Here is a 15957-nt window from a genome sequence, read left to right as displayed (position 1 = left end):
TCGCCAAATTTGACGTAATTGAGAGAGCGCATGTGAGGACCATCACCAGCAAATTTGCCAACACAATTAGATTTTCTTGGATATTGTCCGCTTCTTCATTATCACCTGCTTACGTGATTATCTTCCAGGCTTTTTTTTCTAGTGTTAAATTGGAGTGGACTATGCTAATAAGTGTGTGGCTTATATTTCCAGGTATGCTCCATATTAGAATATACTATCAGAATATAAGCGCATATACAATTCTTCCCAAAATTTCTTCCCATCTTTAAATAGAATATTACGTTAGGATTTGTGTGACAAACTAAATAAATAAAAAACAAATATACGGTCTAACAATGGATAAAAGAAATTTGCTTTGCGATAGTAAAGAAAACTGAAAATTTCAACAAAAAATAATCCTGTTAATGACAGCATAATGAATTCTAACGAAGGAAAGTGATTCAGTTGAATATATGTCTATATTTTTTAAGAAAATGTTCTCATCAATGAATAGATTTTGCTGCATAAATTAACATTCATAGAATTGTGTCTAATTTCAAATGGAACATCCAAAACATCCAGCATATATGTGCAGTTCTGATCGAAAATAATCATGTTATTTTGTATATTTCATATGTTATTTTAAATGAAAAGAGGTAGAAAACACAAGAAAGTTTTCACTACTTTCCCGACGGCTTTTCCCGATTCTTCTTCCCTTGAGTTGATCCCTTTTGTTCTTCTATCATCTCCTCTCGATGTATATATAGTGTTTTGGAAAATACGCAAACTAAACTTATTTAATTTTACAAGTTATCCGCCTGAATGGCAAGAGTCTCGACTTTCAACTCATGCATAATACCTATGGAGAGAGGTGAGTTAAAATGTATAACTAGTACACATATATTCGTACAATGTTTGCTGACTAGCCCTTCAGAGACTTTAAATGATCGTAATCCTATTTTCTTAGTCATAAATTCTCAATGTCATACATGCTTGAAAGTGTGAAGATTTTTACCTAATTGAATGTGTCAAAGGTTAATATCGAACATTTAAAATTTCTTGTGTTTTACAAGTTAGCTTAGAATTAAGCCGTCATAATTTTTAAACAAAGCCCCCGCTAAATTCCCTGTTAAAAGGCAAAGTACAGAGTTTCTTGTAAAAAATACTCTAAAAATGACAGCTTTGTTAAATGGTTAAAAGCCCAACTTAACAACTTAAATGTTAACGACAATCAGCTATGTTAAACGCGCAACTTAACAGACCAGAAGGTTCAACTCTGTAAAATAATGGAACAACATTAGGATTAACATTATCTAACGGACCAACTCTGTAAAATAACATTATCTAACGGACCAACTTAACAAAAGCCGTCGGCATAGCAAAATGAAAAATTTCCAAATTGTTCTAAATATCCTTATGTTTATTTAGGTTTATTATATGTTTCAGTTCTGTGAAGTCCACTATCTTGCCTTTTGACATTTTTATATCCGACCGCGCGATCAATGCCATATCTTTTTATGAAGACAGTATACGTCTCCCGATATTTTAACTGAGTTGAATGTCATTTAACAGAGGTTTGCTATTTAACACAGCTGAACGGCATTACCATTTAACCATTTAACAGAGCTGCCATTTTTTGACTACTTTTCTTATTTATTACAAGCAACCCTGTGCTTTGCCTTTTAACAGCGAATTTAGCGAGGACTTTGTTTAATTTGGTAATAAAAATCAAGGCGGTCTACTTTTAGGCTAACTTAACAGAAAACAAAGGTCCAACTAATCGCTTTCTATCTCTCCACTTCCTTCATCGTTTTCAACTTTTATATTCGATTTTTTCTCAGCTGCTGACTATTTGCCGCTCCATCTGTGGTAATTTCCTTCTTCTTTCCTGATTGTTAAAGATGTATTAAAAGCTTTTTTCTCCGATAGCATGCTTTGCTTTTTAAAAATAATTTTATTTTTTATACAAAGTAAGTTATCCTCATCACCATCACTTTCATGAAATTCATTTAGCAAGGCTTCCACGCTTTTTTTTCTTTCTTTCTTAGACTTTCTTGCCATTCGCTATTTGAAAACCTGCAGAAATAAAAAAAAAATTGTAAAAATAAGCATCAAAAAAGCGTGAGGAATCCATACCATGGGTTATCTGCTTATTTGCTTTAAACTTAGATATATCGGGAAAGTTATTATATTTATTATTATTGATCTTCTCGTTTTGATCTAAGATTTATTGTGTGCTAATGGACGCAAATAAGTCATCGTCATCTTCATCCCAATCATCATTTTTACTAACCCCAGTATTATACTGATTAGATAGATGGCATTAAAGCTAAAAAATTTTGGATTAACTTAAATATTGTCTCTTCACAAATTTTAAAAACAACTTACTTTCATTTACGTTGTACGTGTCGTTTTTCTAGATATCGTCGTAACAACGATCTGAAGCTTTTCCTAAGAAGAATGTGCAAAGTTAGACTTGTTAAAAAAAGCCTATAAAGAGCCACTTACTTTCTGTTTCTGGTGTAGAATCGTATGACTTTTTAGAATTCAAAAAATGCTTATTATGCAACAATGAAGATGAACATGTACTTATATTCTCATTGTCATAAATAGCGGCCTTGAATTTTTCCTCCAAATTTGATTTCGCTTTTTCTTTAAATTCACGGCTATAGTTAAGTTTCGGTTTCTCTCATAATTTACGAGTCGTCATATATTTTAAAATTCAATTCTTCTTCTTGCTCACACAATTTTTACAATTCTGGTTCTTGCGCCAAATTCATCAATAACTCCAAAATGCAATATGACTATCGGTTGTGCTATATGCCTACTAAAACGTTCAGAATTAACGAGCAGGACCAAAAAGATGATAAGTCCTGAAATCATCATCTCCCTTTTCAACATAAAATCTTCAAATCCCGAAATTGTGACATCCATCAAAGACAATATTCCTTCCGATCAGGAAATAATCGCTGATTCTAACTCTTCCTCTACCTTATCTGAAATCTCTGATCGTATTCAAATATTACACAGTATTTTCTAAATCAAGTTCTGTTATTAGCTCTGCCACACGCTTATCTCGCGACCTTCACAAGAGTATTCTTAACCAATGACTGCCTTCGGTTTTGTATTCGTATTCTCTCTCAATCAATAGCGATAATAACTCACTTTAATTGTACTAGAATCCGTAACAAATTAAAACAGCTTGAATAATACCTTCATTGTAATGACAACTTCGTGGCTTGACTTTCTGAAGCTTTTATTAAACCTCATGATTATTTTTCTATTAAGCGTTATAACTAGTTAGATTTTAGCGGATCTCAAACTATTCTCATGGTGGTGGTGTGGCGATCCTTCTATCTAAGCTTTCATTCTCTTACACTTTTAATTTTGCAAACTACTACTGAAGCTTGCAGCTGCCACTTGCTTTGGGGAACTCTAGATTATTAGTTGTTATATTTCACCTAATTGTAATGTTTATGATTCTGCAACATTTAAAAAATTTTAATCTGATGGGCTTAAAAGTGGTAAAATCGATAAGTAATGGTGAAGCCAAACATTTTTTCAACTCTTCCTCAAAAGCGAATAATTTTATTCTTAACGAAAGATTTGGAATTGTGCGTAATGTCCAGGTAGAATATAATCCAGTTTATATCAAAAGCAATGAAAATATTTCCCTCTAAGGAAAAAGAATTCCCAAAACGATTACTTTGAATTACTACATTCTCCAAGTGAATTCCTTCATTCTTACGCTGAGACAATGGTTTAAATGTGGCCGCTTCGGACACAATACCAAATTCTGTAAAACGTCTACTATTGAATGGAATAATATCCCATGTCTTCTATGTGCCTCTCTTAATGACAACACGGTAAGCAAAACATGCTCATGTAGGTAGAAAGAGAAACAGTCAAAATATCGAGAAAAATACTCTTCTAATTCAACTCTCTGGACATCGGCGAATACGATAACAACTTTCCTCCACTTCCCTCTGCGACCTTCATTGACAATATCAGAAATGTTAACCATAATAAAAGAGTACGCTACCACCTATAAAACTGCAGAGCTTGAAAAACTCCTATCGGATATTTTATAAGCTTTTAGGTCAGCGTCAATGTCATAACGAACAGGGACCTTTTTGGAAGAAATGAATCATTTTGCGAATTCGTATGATGCTCTCCATGCGGCGAACACCAATTTGTTGAACTTGCCTCAACAAACATGATTTCCTTTCTAGAGTATACCATTCAAAGTTTTAGACGTAATTTCTCATCCCTCGACTTTATTTGAACTCTAATCAAATGGACTTTTACTTGCTCAGTGAAATCTTTGGTTCCAGTGAGTTCTACTCACATCTAAAATTTACTAACGGGTATGGTGGCGTTGGTATTCTTATCAGAAACGGCATATGCTTTAAACGTATCCCTTTCGTCTCATTCTTGTATGTGGTCATAATTAGACCTTTAAACGTTCATCCAAATATCGTCATTGCTTCTGTATATTTTCCTCTTTGACGAGTTTACGAATGTTATCCTTAAAACTACGAAAAATAGAGGTAAGACCCTAATGAATTTAATTAAAGCAAGTAGCTTTTGCTGTCTAAACGACCCGTTCTCCACCTTCTATACGTCCTCTAATAATTCTTCTTCAGAAAGCATTTTGGTTCTAACTTTTACAAACTCCTTATATGAATTATTGAAAATGCCTTTTTAGGCAGAGGTTTCATAAATTCCACTGCCGCGATAGTAGAAATTGTATTCATACATTCTTGTATTGAAACTGTGTTTGAGCAAAACTTTTTACTATTTCTGCACCATAAAATTTCATATTTGCTATGATACGTTCGACTTATTTCATAACTATACATCAAATACAAAATATTATTGTTATTATACAAAATATTGCTATAATATATGTTAGTCGTTTTGATTGTATTGATGAGACAAGCAATTATCTAAAAATATTGAGAAAATATTTCTTGCATCTTAATATTTAAATATTTTTCAAAATTAGATATGTTTTAAATAAGTTTGGCCCACCACTAACGTGAAGTTTGATATTTGTTTTATTTTTTATTTGTATTTATTAATGTCTACCAAAATCCAATGAGTAAACAGTTAACTTTCTAGGTTAAATAAATTGCAATAAAAGGTTTATTGTTGCAAACAAGGATAAATCAATTAATAAAAATTTTTTAGATGAGATTAAAGATATAATTTGTAATCTCAAATAAATAATATGCAAAATGCATAAAAATTCGAAAGGTTCAATACATTACAATAAACGGACAACGTAAATTTTATGAAGATTTATTAAATATATGTATATAATTTCTAAAAATTTCTAGTGAAATGCTAGGTATAAGCAAAACTGCAATAGACGCAAATAAAACGTTAGATATTATTATTATTATTATTATAATTAATTTACCCACAGAAATAAATTCTAAAACTAAAGCAGTTGATCACTAGCATCTATGCCTGTCGGTTTTATTAAAAACTCTACTGCACTAGATATTTGAAGACACGACCATTGACTTGAAATCCGTTGCCTATTCGACCATTCATGCGAATAAAATTATATAGTGACAAAGATAATTTGTTTGTGTAATGCATTTCGAACTTGCGCGAGATGTTTTTATAGACAATTTACTTTATTTTGTGTCCTCTTTCATCTTAGGAATAGAAATCCTGCAGGTAATTTGCGATCCGTAACCCTAATGTAAAGAGTACTTGATGTTATGGATCATTCCTTGCTTCTTCTTGTCGCTCAATTAGGACAATTGTTAGGAGTTCGTTATGATAAGCTTTTAGTTTAGAACTTCCAGTTAGGTTTAGATAATTACAGGACAAATATTCGACATAACATGAATCATAAAAATACATTAACACGTTGCCAATTTATTAATTTTCGTTAGGTACTGAATAACCATTATCATCGTACTTTTATCTTTTAAGTAAGATATCTTTAAAACTATTACTCGAAATTATTTTCTTGCCGTCATGCCGAATAAAAGCAACCGGATCTTCAACAAAAATTATAAAAATCTCAAACTCATTTTCAGTTAAAACTTTACATTTGATCTAATTGTGAATTATCTAACCTATCACCTAAAATTTAGTTATTAATTTACTTTATTTAACGATATATTATTTATGTTTTATAGTGGTTTTGTTTGCAAATAGCAATCTTTGAATGATTTTTCGCGCAATTACAAACCAACGCATAATACGTTTTGTTTTACTTTTTTAGCTGGGATCTTTTTATGGCAGGGGACGCAAAAGCGCCTAAGTCTTTCCTTTGCTGATCTCATAGGAAGTGTTAAGACACAGAAGTAATGCGCTTTCTTTATCATCGCAAGCGTAAATTTGTATAACGTATTCATTCAACATTATATTTCTCACATAAGAAAATATACTTCTGAGATTTATTCATATTAAGTAAAATGAAGTACTTCATATTTACATGATAGAATAGAATTTGAAGGCCACCTATTCATCGTTGTTCCATCCGTTTTAGAATTGTTGTGAACTTTACTATATTTAGCAAGTGGCAGTTTTCAGTGCGTGGGTGCAACCATTTTTTATTTAGGTTGTGAAAAGTTTCATCAAAAATACTCCATCAAATAGAGTAAAAATAATGCCTTCACTGCATAGGGTTCAACAGGGATGGTTTGAAATATAATGAATGGTTCATGAGGAAATATAAAATTCCAGGATGTAAATGAACACTTTTTTATAACCTTTTTTCAAATTTTAACAGTAATAGGATTTATAGACAAAACTGGGCTCACAAAAGCCAAACGAAAATGACCACACGATCTATAATAGAAAGGGTTTCATATGCTAAATGTTACGATGATATTTATTATATAGAAATGTTAGTGTATGCACGCAAATATGTTCTATTTTTTTTTTAGATTTGTGATCACGACAGCCAAGTTATTGCAATCAACTTGAAATACGGAGAGGCAGCCTCTGATTCGATTTGGAAAAATTCATATAAGGGTGAGATTTGAAGAAAGAAATTTAAAAGTAACATATCCCGGAATTCTTGGTTATTAGATAATTAATGTAGGTGTATGTGCTCTAAATATTGATATTTTAGGTTGTATAACAAATATACCATTATTCTACTGTTATGAAATTCGCTTTTACTAAGATACAGTCCGTATCACTGGATCGTGGATATTTTGATCAAAAGAAATACACTTCAAAGTTTTTTCATTTTACTACTTTGTCTTTCACAACAGTAGGAATATTTATTTACAATTTATTTTGGCCGTACTCTCAACTTCTACGTTCTTGCCAGACTAACTCTACTTTTCACAAATATTCGAGTTATATACAATTTTACAAGAATGTTACTATACCTAAATTTATGGTTATGGTCTAATCCCAGCCTGGTTTTTCCTCTAATCGTTTTTATCGGCCTGCACTTAGGTTTTACCTGTCTGCTTTTCCGCTAATCGTTTTCACCAGCCGGCAGCTGCATGAGGCGCCTGCAAATGCTCATTTGGTTTTTCCTTCTTTAGGGAATTTATTATTACGAAAATTACTTAGCTGACATTAACTGAATTTGCGATTTTCGTAACACCACAAATGATTCCGGGTATCATCTGGAGCCGTGGTGCCTTGCAATTCAACGGACTAGACGAATGTTCATTTTATGGAATATATTTCAATAATAGAGTACACAATAGGCATTTTAAAGGAATGATGGAAAATATTGTGAAGTGGAACCTAGAGTCGTTATTCTTCGGTTGAAACAATACAATTTGCAAGCACTTGTATTGGCTGGTGTAATATTTGTGTTCGACATATGAAATTGAACGACACAACACAAAACAAACAAGAGTAAATTTATGTAGATAATTTTGATAACAATGTAACAACAATTTGAGAAAAAATCCGAACCGAAATAAAACATAGTGTTACGAAAATCCCAAATTCAGTTAAATGTCAGCTAAGTAATTTTCGTAAGAATAAATCCCCTAAAGAAGGGAAAACCAAATGAGCATTCGCAGGCGCCTCATACAGCTGCCGGCTGATGAAAACGATTAGCGGAAAAGCAAACAGGTAAAAGCTAAGTGCATATTCGCAGGCTCGTCATGCAGGTGCAGGCCGATGGAAACGATTAGAGGAAAAACCAGGCTGGGATTAGACCATAACCATAAATTTAGGTATAGTAACATTCTTGTAAAATTGTATATAACTCGAATATTTGTGAAAAGTAGGGTTAGTCTGGCAAGAACGTAGAAGTTGAGAGTACGGCCAAAATAAATTGTAAATAAATATTCCTACTGTTGTGAAAGACAAAGTAGTAAAATAAAAGAACTTTGAAGTGCATTTCTCTTGATCAAAATATCCACGATCTAGTGATACGGACTGTATCTTGTAAAAAGCGAATTTCATAACAATAGTTTAACAAATTAAACTCATTCTAACATTTTTTTTTTTCAAATCTCGAGCTCCTGTTATTCTTATTAGCTCCACCCTCCTTCGTCTGGATGGATTGTTTTTGAATGCTCAGCAATTGTTTCACGACTGAGCACTTGTTGACGCTATTTCAGATATATTGTTTAATAAGCTTGCAATTATTTTAATATTTTCCAACAATTTTTTTCTTAATTTCTTTTTCATAATAGTAATTTTTTGACGCTTTTTGCAACATTTTAAAATTTCCGTCATTAATTAGATTAGTTAGACTTTATTTACATTTATTAACCGTATCAAATACGTCTATTTCGTAATGATATTTTGTTTTATTCTCCCTCTCTCTCTCCCTTCAATTTTATATGATTTATGTGATGAATTTTATATATACCAAAATTGTATACATTGCCGACAGTTATAAACTCGCTACTCAATGAGTTGATTCGATTTTGGTAGTCAACAATTTAATCGCAAAAACTGCCGTCGAGCTTATTCGACTTCGTCTGTCATGAATCGACCTCTGGGTTCTGGGAGTTGTCACGTAACTAAGCAACTATAGTCGTAGTTACTGTCTTGTTCTCTTTTGGGATACAGTTCATTGTCGTCACGAGGCCAATCATGTACCATTACCGCCAATTTTTCAACGCTTACCGTCAAAGTTTCCAAGGCAATGCATTAACAACTTTGAGAGACGTAAAAAATAAGACGCGATTTGACGTTTGTTGGTTTTTCATAAAGAAACCACCAAGCAGATAGCTTCTAACTTCCTGCCACAACTGCATCAATTGAGGTGCCTCCACCTTTCCACCAAATATCAACACCATCAGCCTTATAGGTCGTTGGAGTATTCTAATAATGTTATTCGACTTACTCATCCGTCTCGTGGTGATCATTTCTTGTTCGTCGCGGCTCTTCTTCTTTCCGTTTTCAATGAACAAGCATGAAAGGAAGTTGTGAGATACCTCAATTTAACTCGATATTTAAAAACAAATTGTAGTTACTTTTAACAAATTTTTCTTTCCTCCCTCTTTCTTTTTGGTTCATTGAGTCGAGATGGACTGACCCAATAGATTTGTGGCTTATATGTCCAGATAATAAACTGTCGTAAATTTTGATAAGAAGTATATATCAACCGCGACAAAAAAAGAGCGGCCGTAATAACTGGAGCCGGTAAGTTAAGAGTAAATGTGTGTGTATTTGTCTGGTTGAGTTATTAAAAGTCAAACAGTGCCGCAAACTTTTGCTGAAAACAAAAAAAGAAATGCTAGATAGATAGTAATAGACAACGATTGAACGCAAAAAATAAATTAAAACGATAAATTCGCTTTTCTAATAAAGTAAGTTAGTTCCCCGAGATGACGTACATTTTTTGCTGCAAAGAGATCGAGGAGACCATCATATAACTTGAAGAAGCAAAAAGAACCTTCACAAACTTCATAAACATCACATGGTATATGTAAATAAACTTTATCATAAGTGTGACCAGGAGTTTCCCAGGAATTAAAACAAGCCACAGAAAAAAATTTGAATTGATATATGGGATTTATTGCGTAGGAAAGGCGATTGGATTTAACACACACAATCTTTTTAAATCCGTCATTTAGCTGTTGAAGGATGTGGTTGAGAATTGCCCAAATTGTCTGGTTGAGAGTGTATTTGATGGACAAAATTGTCCCATCAATATGAGCTCTCCCTGCATGAAAGTCGACTTTTACATTTAAAAAAAACCACAGTGGCCAGGTATCCAAACAAGGTGACAGTCATCCCTTTGAGACTCATGTAACATCCATGCATATCAAAGGCGTATTGATTCTCTGCATCTCTTTTATTTATTAGAAGTAGAGCTGACTTGCTATCAGAAAAACAACGAATATTTTGATACCGTCAGTGATAACAACCTTGATAGCATGTCTGATGGCAAACAACTCGATAAAAGTCGAGGAAAGTTCCTCCGCCACTTTGACTCGATGTACTATTTTAGATAGATGTTTCACAACCGAGAAGCGAGATACATTATGTCCGACGGAATCGTCGGTGGCATATATATCATAGCCGTTCTTGTAATAAAGAAGGAGCTTTTCTTGGCATAACGTCCTCATATAAGAGAAATATACATTTTGTTTTGAGGTAGAGATCGATTCGAAAATGTTCATGAAGACTCTCGTGTTGGTAATAAAGTTCCACAAAGGAATTGAATCTATTTTGTCAAAAATATGGTGAAGTATTTGATAGCAAAAAAAGGCAGGTGCAAGAGAGCCTCGGTAGTGCAGTTGGCAGCGCGTAAGTCTTATAATCTTTTTCCTCCTTTTTGGGTACGAGTTAATTCACAAATTTAAATTCAAAAAAGAAAAACAATTCCATTTCTAGCAGCTAGAGTAAAGGAATAACATGTTTACGTTTGTTTATATATTTCTCTTGCAGCTGTCTTACTATGAATTCAACTCCAGAGAGTTTTGTAGTAATATTCCTCGGTTTACACTCAACACTAATGCAAATTTGTTCCCATCGATGTTGTCACTAGATTGGCCAAAAACGAGAGAGACAATTACCAGCAAATTTTTTGCAGAGTATGCAGTAATTTCTGTGGCTTTGTTAGCACAATGTGAATACGACAAATTTTTAAATACTCAAATCAATTCCATTTTTGACTTCAATTCGGAAACATCCAAAGGCCGCGTTACAGAAAAAATTATATATGTTCTCCTTAGAGGCTGCTCTTCGTGATTATTGAATTTTTGGACTTCTATTTAAGCAGCAATGTGTTGGGTTCTTATATTCTTATGGAGGTGTTTGGATCGGACAATAATGATAATTTAAATATTTTGAAGTTTTCTTCTGTGACAAAGTTCAGAAACGATGGGTATGATGGCCTCTGTATACTTATTAAATCCAGTATTGATTTCAAGGAAATAGCACTCAGAACAGATTTACATATACTGATTATGAAAACAATCTATCTTAATTCTAACCTTACAATCATCGCAGCTTACCTTTGATTAAGGATTACTCAAAGAGCTGATTTCCTTTATTAAATAAGCGGATGTTGTAAATTGATGTTCTGTTTAATCTAAATTATTCATCTACCACCATATACATTTTTTACGTTTATTTCAGTGATGAAGATAGATTAGTTTTATTTTGTTTTTACATGACGGCAAAGCGTACAATGTTTAATTGTATGATCAATTGTATGATGATTGATGATCGATTTGTTTAAAAAAAATTTTTTTTTGTATTCCTTGGCACTGATTGTGCACGATGTTAATAAGGTTTTATTTTTGACCTTTTAGCTATAGCGAGAATCGCTTTCTCAAAACTGCCAATACAGCCGTAGGCAAAATTGCTTGAGCTTTACGTTAGGTTGTTTTGACCAGCATTTATAAGAAAAAAAAACTGTAAATTAAAGATGAAACAAATTCCAAACAAAATTTGTTACTTACACACAGCTGAATCAAGACAATAATTTGAAATTTGTGAAAGGTAAGTAAATTAATTCTGTTTTCTATTCTCTTTTCCACTTGTCTACTTAATAGTCTTAATTCGCCAACGCTTATAGTCGATTGCGTATAATTCGTCTTGTTATATATAAAAGTTTTTAAAAAATGTCAAGGTCGACGGCGTATTTTAATAAAAGAGCGGGAAAGCAGACACGATCCAAGGAAAATGGGGAAGCTTGAGAATGTTTGTATAGCACTTCACAACCCTTGCTTGCGCTATAAATTGCAAAGTCCGGAAATTCTATCTGATCATTTAAAAATATCGTAAACAGAAATGAACCAATATAACCACCTCATAATACTCTTTGCGCACTTTCTGACAAATAGTTCCGAAACACCTCGTGCATTAAAGTCTCTGTAGGTAAAAGTAAAGAAACTGTCCTTAAGGATGAATATAATATGTTTTGCAGTGCATGGATTAAGTTTAGTGAATTTGAGATAACTCGATAACTCTGAAAGTGAAATAAAGAATGTACCAAAATTTACGCAAGGCTTAAATTTGCCGCTAGTTGTGCGGTAGAGTGTTGGCAGCCCAGAAAAAAAAACAACTTGACAACAACTTCGTGGTTAGTAAAAATTGAGTATTACACAAAAGCAATAATTTTTCATTGTTGAATAATATTTCAAAAATATTTCCCAAGTCAGGTAAAGACTTAAATGATTTAAGTAGCTTCAGACCAATTTCACTAATATCTGTATTCATAAAGACCATCAACCTCATGGTTAAGGAGAGACTAACTGCTTTCCTGAAAACTAAGAACATTATTCCAGCTCGGTCTTACGCATATCAAAAACGCAAATCTACGAATGTGTGCGTTAATGAACTGTGTTTTCTCATAGCCAGCTTAAAAAAAGCAGGGCAAATGGTTGTCATGCTCTCCCTGGACATCAGCAAAGCCTATGACTGTGTCAACTTGATTAAGCTCGGTAGAATTCTCCTAATCTTTTCGATTCCTCTTCAAATGCGGCCGTGGATACTTAATTTTTTATCCAAGCGTGTGTTGGTGATGGTTACCGAAAAAGTTGAAATATGCGGTGGTATCCCACAAGGCAGTTGTTTAAGCCCCATACTCTTCAATTTATACGCAGCTTCTTTGCATGATCTTCAAGATGACAAAACTCACATTTTTCAATATGCAGACGATTTTCCAATCGTATCTGCGGACTCATCTTTTCCAGCAGCTGTCAATAACCTCTCGATGAAAGCGAACTTGTTTTTCGATGCATGCGCTGATTTTAATTTCTATTTTAACCCCAGCAAGACAAACACTATCTATTTTGCGAAAGGTTCTAAACGTGAAATCAGACTTCTTATCAAAGGTACCCAAGTTAATCAGGTAAAATCTCTTCGATTTCTTGGGAGAATTTTAAATGACAGCTTAACCCTTCGTGGGCATTATGAAAAGGCGTTCAAAGATTGTCAGTCTGGATGCAACATCATCAAACTCATGACAAACAATCAGGCAGACTTGCCTCCCAAAAATGCTTTGACCGTTTACAAATCTTTAGTCAGGTCCAAAATTGAATTTGGACATTCCATATGTTGCAATTTCCCAAAATATATTGAAAAACGTATACAAGCATTTGAAAACCGAATGCTGAAGCGTTGTACTGGACTGACCCCCTCAACTGCTCAACATATTCTCAATGTTATATCTGGTGAATGGCCAGTTTCCGAAAGAGCTCTTTTTTGCACTGCCAAGGAGTTAATTAAAGTCAAGATGATAAGTCCTTCCTTTTTTCAGGAAATTATATCTCTCAGTGATACTGTCACTTGCAGCTATACTTTTTGCTATCAAAAACTTCGTCATATTTTTGATAAGTTAGATTCAATTCCCCCCTTGAATTTCATTGCCAGCAAATGCAAAGTCTTCATGAACATTCTCGAACCGATCTCTACCTCAAAACAAAATGTCAACTTCTCTTGTATAAGGTTGTTATGCCAAGAAAAGCTCCTTTTTTATTACAACAACGGATATGATATATATGCCACTGACGGTTCTGTCGGACATAATGTATCTGGCTTCTCGGTCGTGAAACATCTATCTGAAACAATACTTCGAGTCAAAGTGGAAGAGGAACTTTCCTCTACTTTTATTGAGTTGCTCGCCATTCGACATGCTATCATGGTTGCTATTTCCGATGGTATCAGACGTTTTGTTATTTTTTCTGACAGCAGGTCAGCTCTACTTCTAATAAATAAAAGAGATGCAGAAAATCAATATGTGTTTGACATTCACAAGACGTTGCACGAATCTCAAGTGGATGACTGTCACCTCGTTTGGGTACCTGGCCACTGCGGCTTTTTTTTAAATCTAAAAGCCGACTTTCATGCAGGGAGAGCTCGTGTTGATGGGACAATTTTGTCCATCAAATATACTCCCAATGAAGCAATTCGGGCAATTCGCAACCACATCCTTCAACAACTAAACGACGAATTTAAAGTAATCGCGCGCGTTAAATCCAATCGTCTTTTCTATAAATTAAATCCCACATTTCAATTCAAACCCTTCTCTGTATCTTCTTTTAATTCCTGGGAAATCAAAATCCTTTATAGACTCATGAGTGGTCACACTTATGACAAAGTTTATTTAAAAATGATTCGCGCTATACCATGTGAAGTTTGCAATGTTGTTGAGTCTACTGAGCATCTAATCTTCAGATGTCACAGGCTTGATGGCATTAGAGATTCCTTTAGCTTCTTCAAGTTATATGCCTGTCTCCTTGATCTCTTTGCAGCAAAAAATGTACGTCATCTCGGGGAACTAACTTGCTTTATTAGAAAAGCCAATTTATCCTTTTAGAATTTTTCTTTCTCCTCCTCTTTCCTTTTTTTTTTTTTTTGCGTTCAATCATTTTCAATTACCATAACATTCCTTTTCGTTTTCAGCCAAAGTTTGCAACACTGTCTGACTTTCAAGAACTCAACAAGCACACTTACACACACACACACAATTACATTTAACATGCTTACTCCAGTTATTACGGCCGCTCTTTTTTTTTTTGTTACGTTTTATACGTAATCGTGACTAAAAATTACAACAGTTTATTATTTGGACATATAAGCCACAAATCTATTGGCTTAGTCCATCTCTGTTCAACATACCAAAAAAAAAAAAGATATTTCAAAAATAATAAAAGTTTGGCTATATATCTTCGAAAATGACACTGGTCAAGAAATGACTGTTATGACCTTTTAAAAATGGTCTTACTCAATATGCGCTCATTCTAAGGTTACAACTTTGGAAATCACATAGCATAGGCGGATGGCAAATGCGAAACAAAGCTAACTGAGAAAACTATTGCGAAGTTTCTCGTTCTTCTGCACTGATCAACCAACACTGGTGCCCAGTGGCAGCGATAAACTAGTGCGGCGCTGCATGCCAAAATATGTGATGAGAATTTGCGATTAGCGCTTTATTAAACAAGTTTTGATAATATGGTGGGATGTTGACTATCAAAATCCAACGTGCAGTTCTGAAGTCTCCCACCAACATGAATTAGATCTGATGAATCAACAACTGTTCCTAGTGAACGAAGCTTGCATCAAGATGCAGTGTCTTTGTCTGCCCTTAAAGCTTTTTAAATCAATAGCCTTGTATTTTTATGGTAATTCTACACGGTTCATTGGTGCATATTTTTCTTTTTGTTCAAATTCACTTCAAGTACAGTAAAAGCTCCTTATTCGCGTTTCCTTTATTCGCGGACTAAAAAAATGCGACCCAATTCCCATATTCGCGATTATAAATTTCTTTATTCGCGAATTTTTTGTGACTGGTTCCCGAATTGTTTCGTTCTGAAGTTGAAACTTATTTAAAAAAGCAGAATTTAGACTTTGAAGCACTTCTTGTTTGGGACAATGCACCAGAACATCCTCGCAAACTGGAAACTATGTATCCAAACATAAAAGTGACATTCTTACCTCCTAATACGGCGGCTTTGCTTCAACCTACAGGCCAAGGAATAATCCAGGCCTTTAAGCTCTCCATAACCACAATAGAGAAAATAGATAACGATCAGTGTCCAAAAAGTTTCCCAGCACTAATTTTCT

General features: G+C 33.8%; 1 long non-coding RNA gene across 1 annotated transcript; it reads left to right on the top strand.

Moving 5' to 3' along the window:
- Window positions 1-97: 97 nt before the first annotated feature.
- Window positions 98-6981, top strand: LOC119637542. Its single transcript, XR_005247277.1, has 2 exons — window positions 98-192; window positions 6894-6981. It is a non-coding gene; the product is annotated as an uncharacterized LOC119637542 (long non-coding RNA).
- The last annotated feature ends 8976 nt before the right edge of the window (window positions 6982-15957 follow it).

Source organism: Glossina fuscipes, unplaced genomic scaffold, assembly GCF_014805625.2.
Source record: "Glossina fuscipes isolate IAEA_lab_2018 unplaced genomic scaffold, Yale_Gfus_2 60, whole genome shotgun sequence".
NCBI classification, from domain to species: Eukaryota; Metazoa; Arthropoda; class Insecta; order Diptera; family Glossinidae; genus Glossina; species Glossina fuscipes.
Note: the sequence above shows the minus strand (reverse complement) of the source record. Positions and strands in the feature narration are given on the sequence as shown.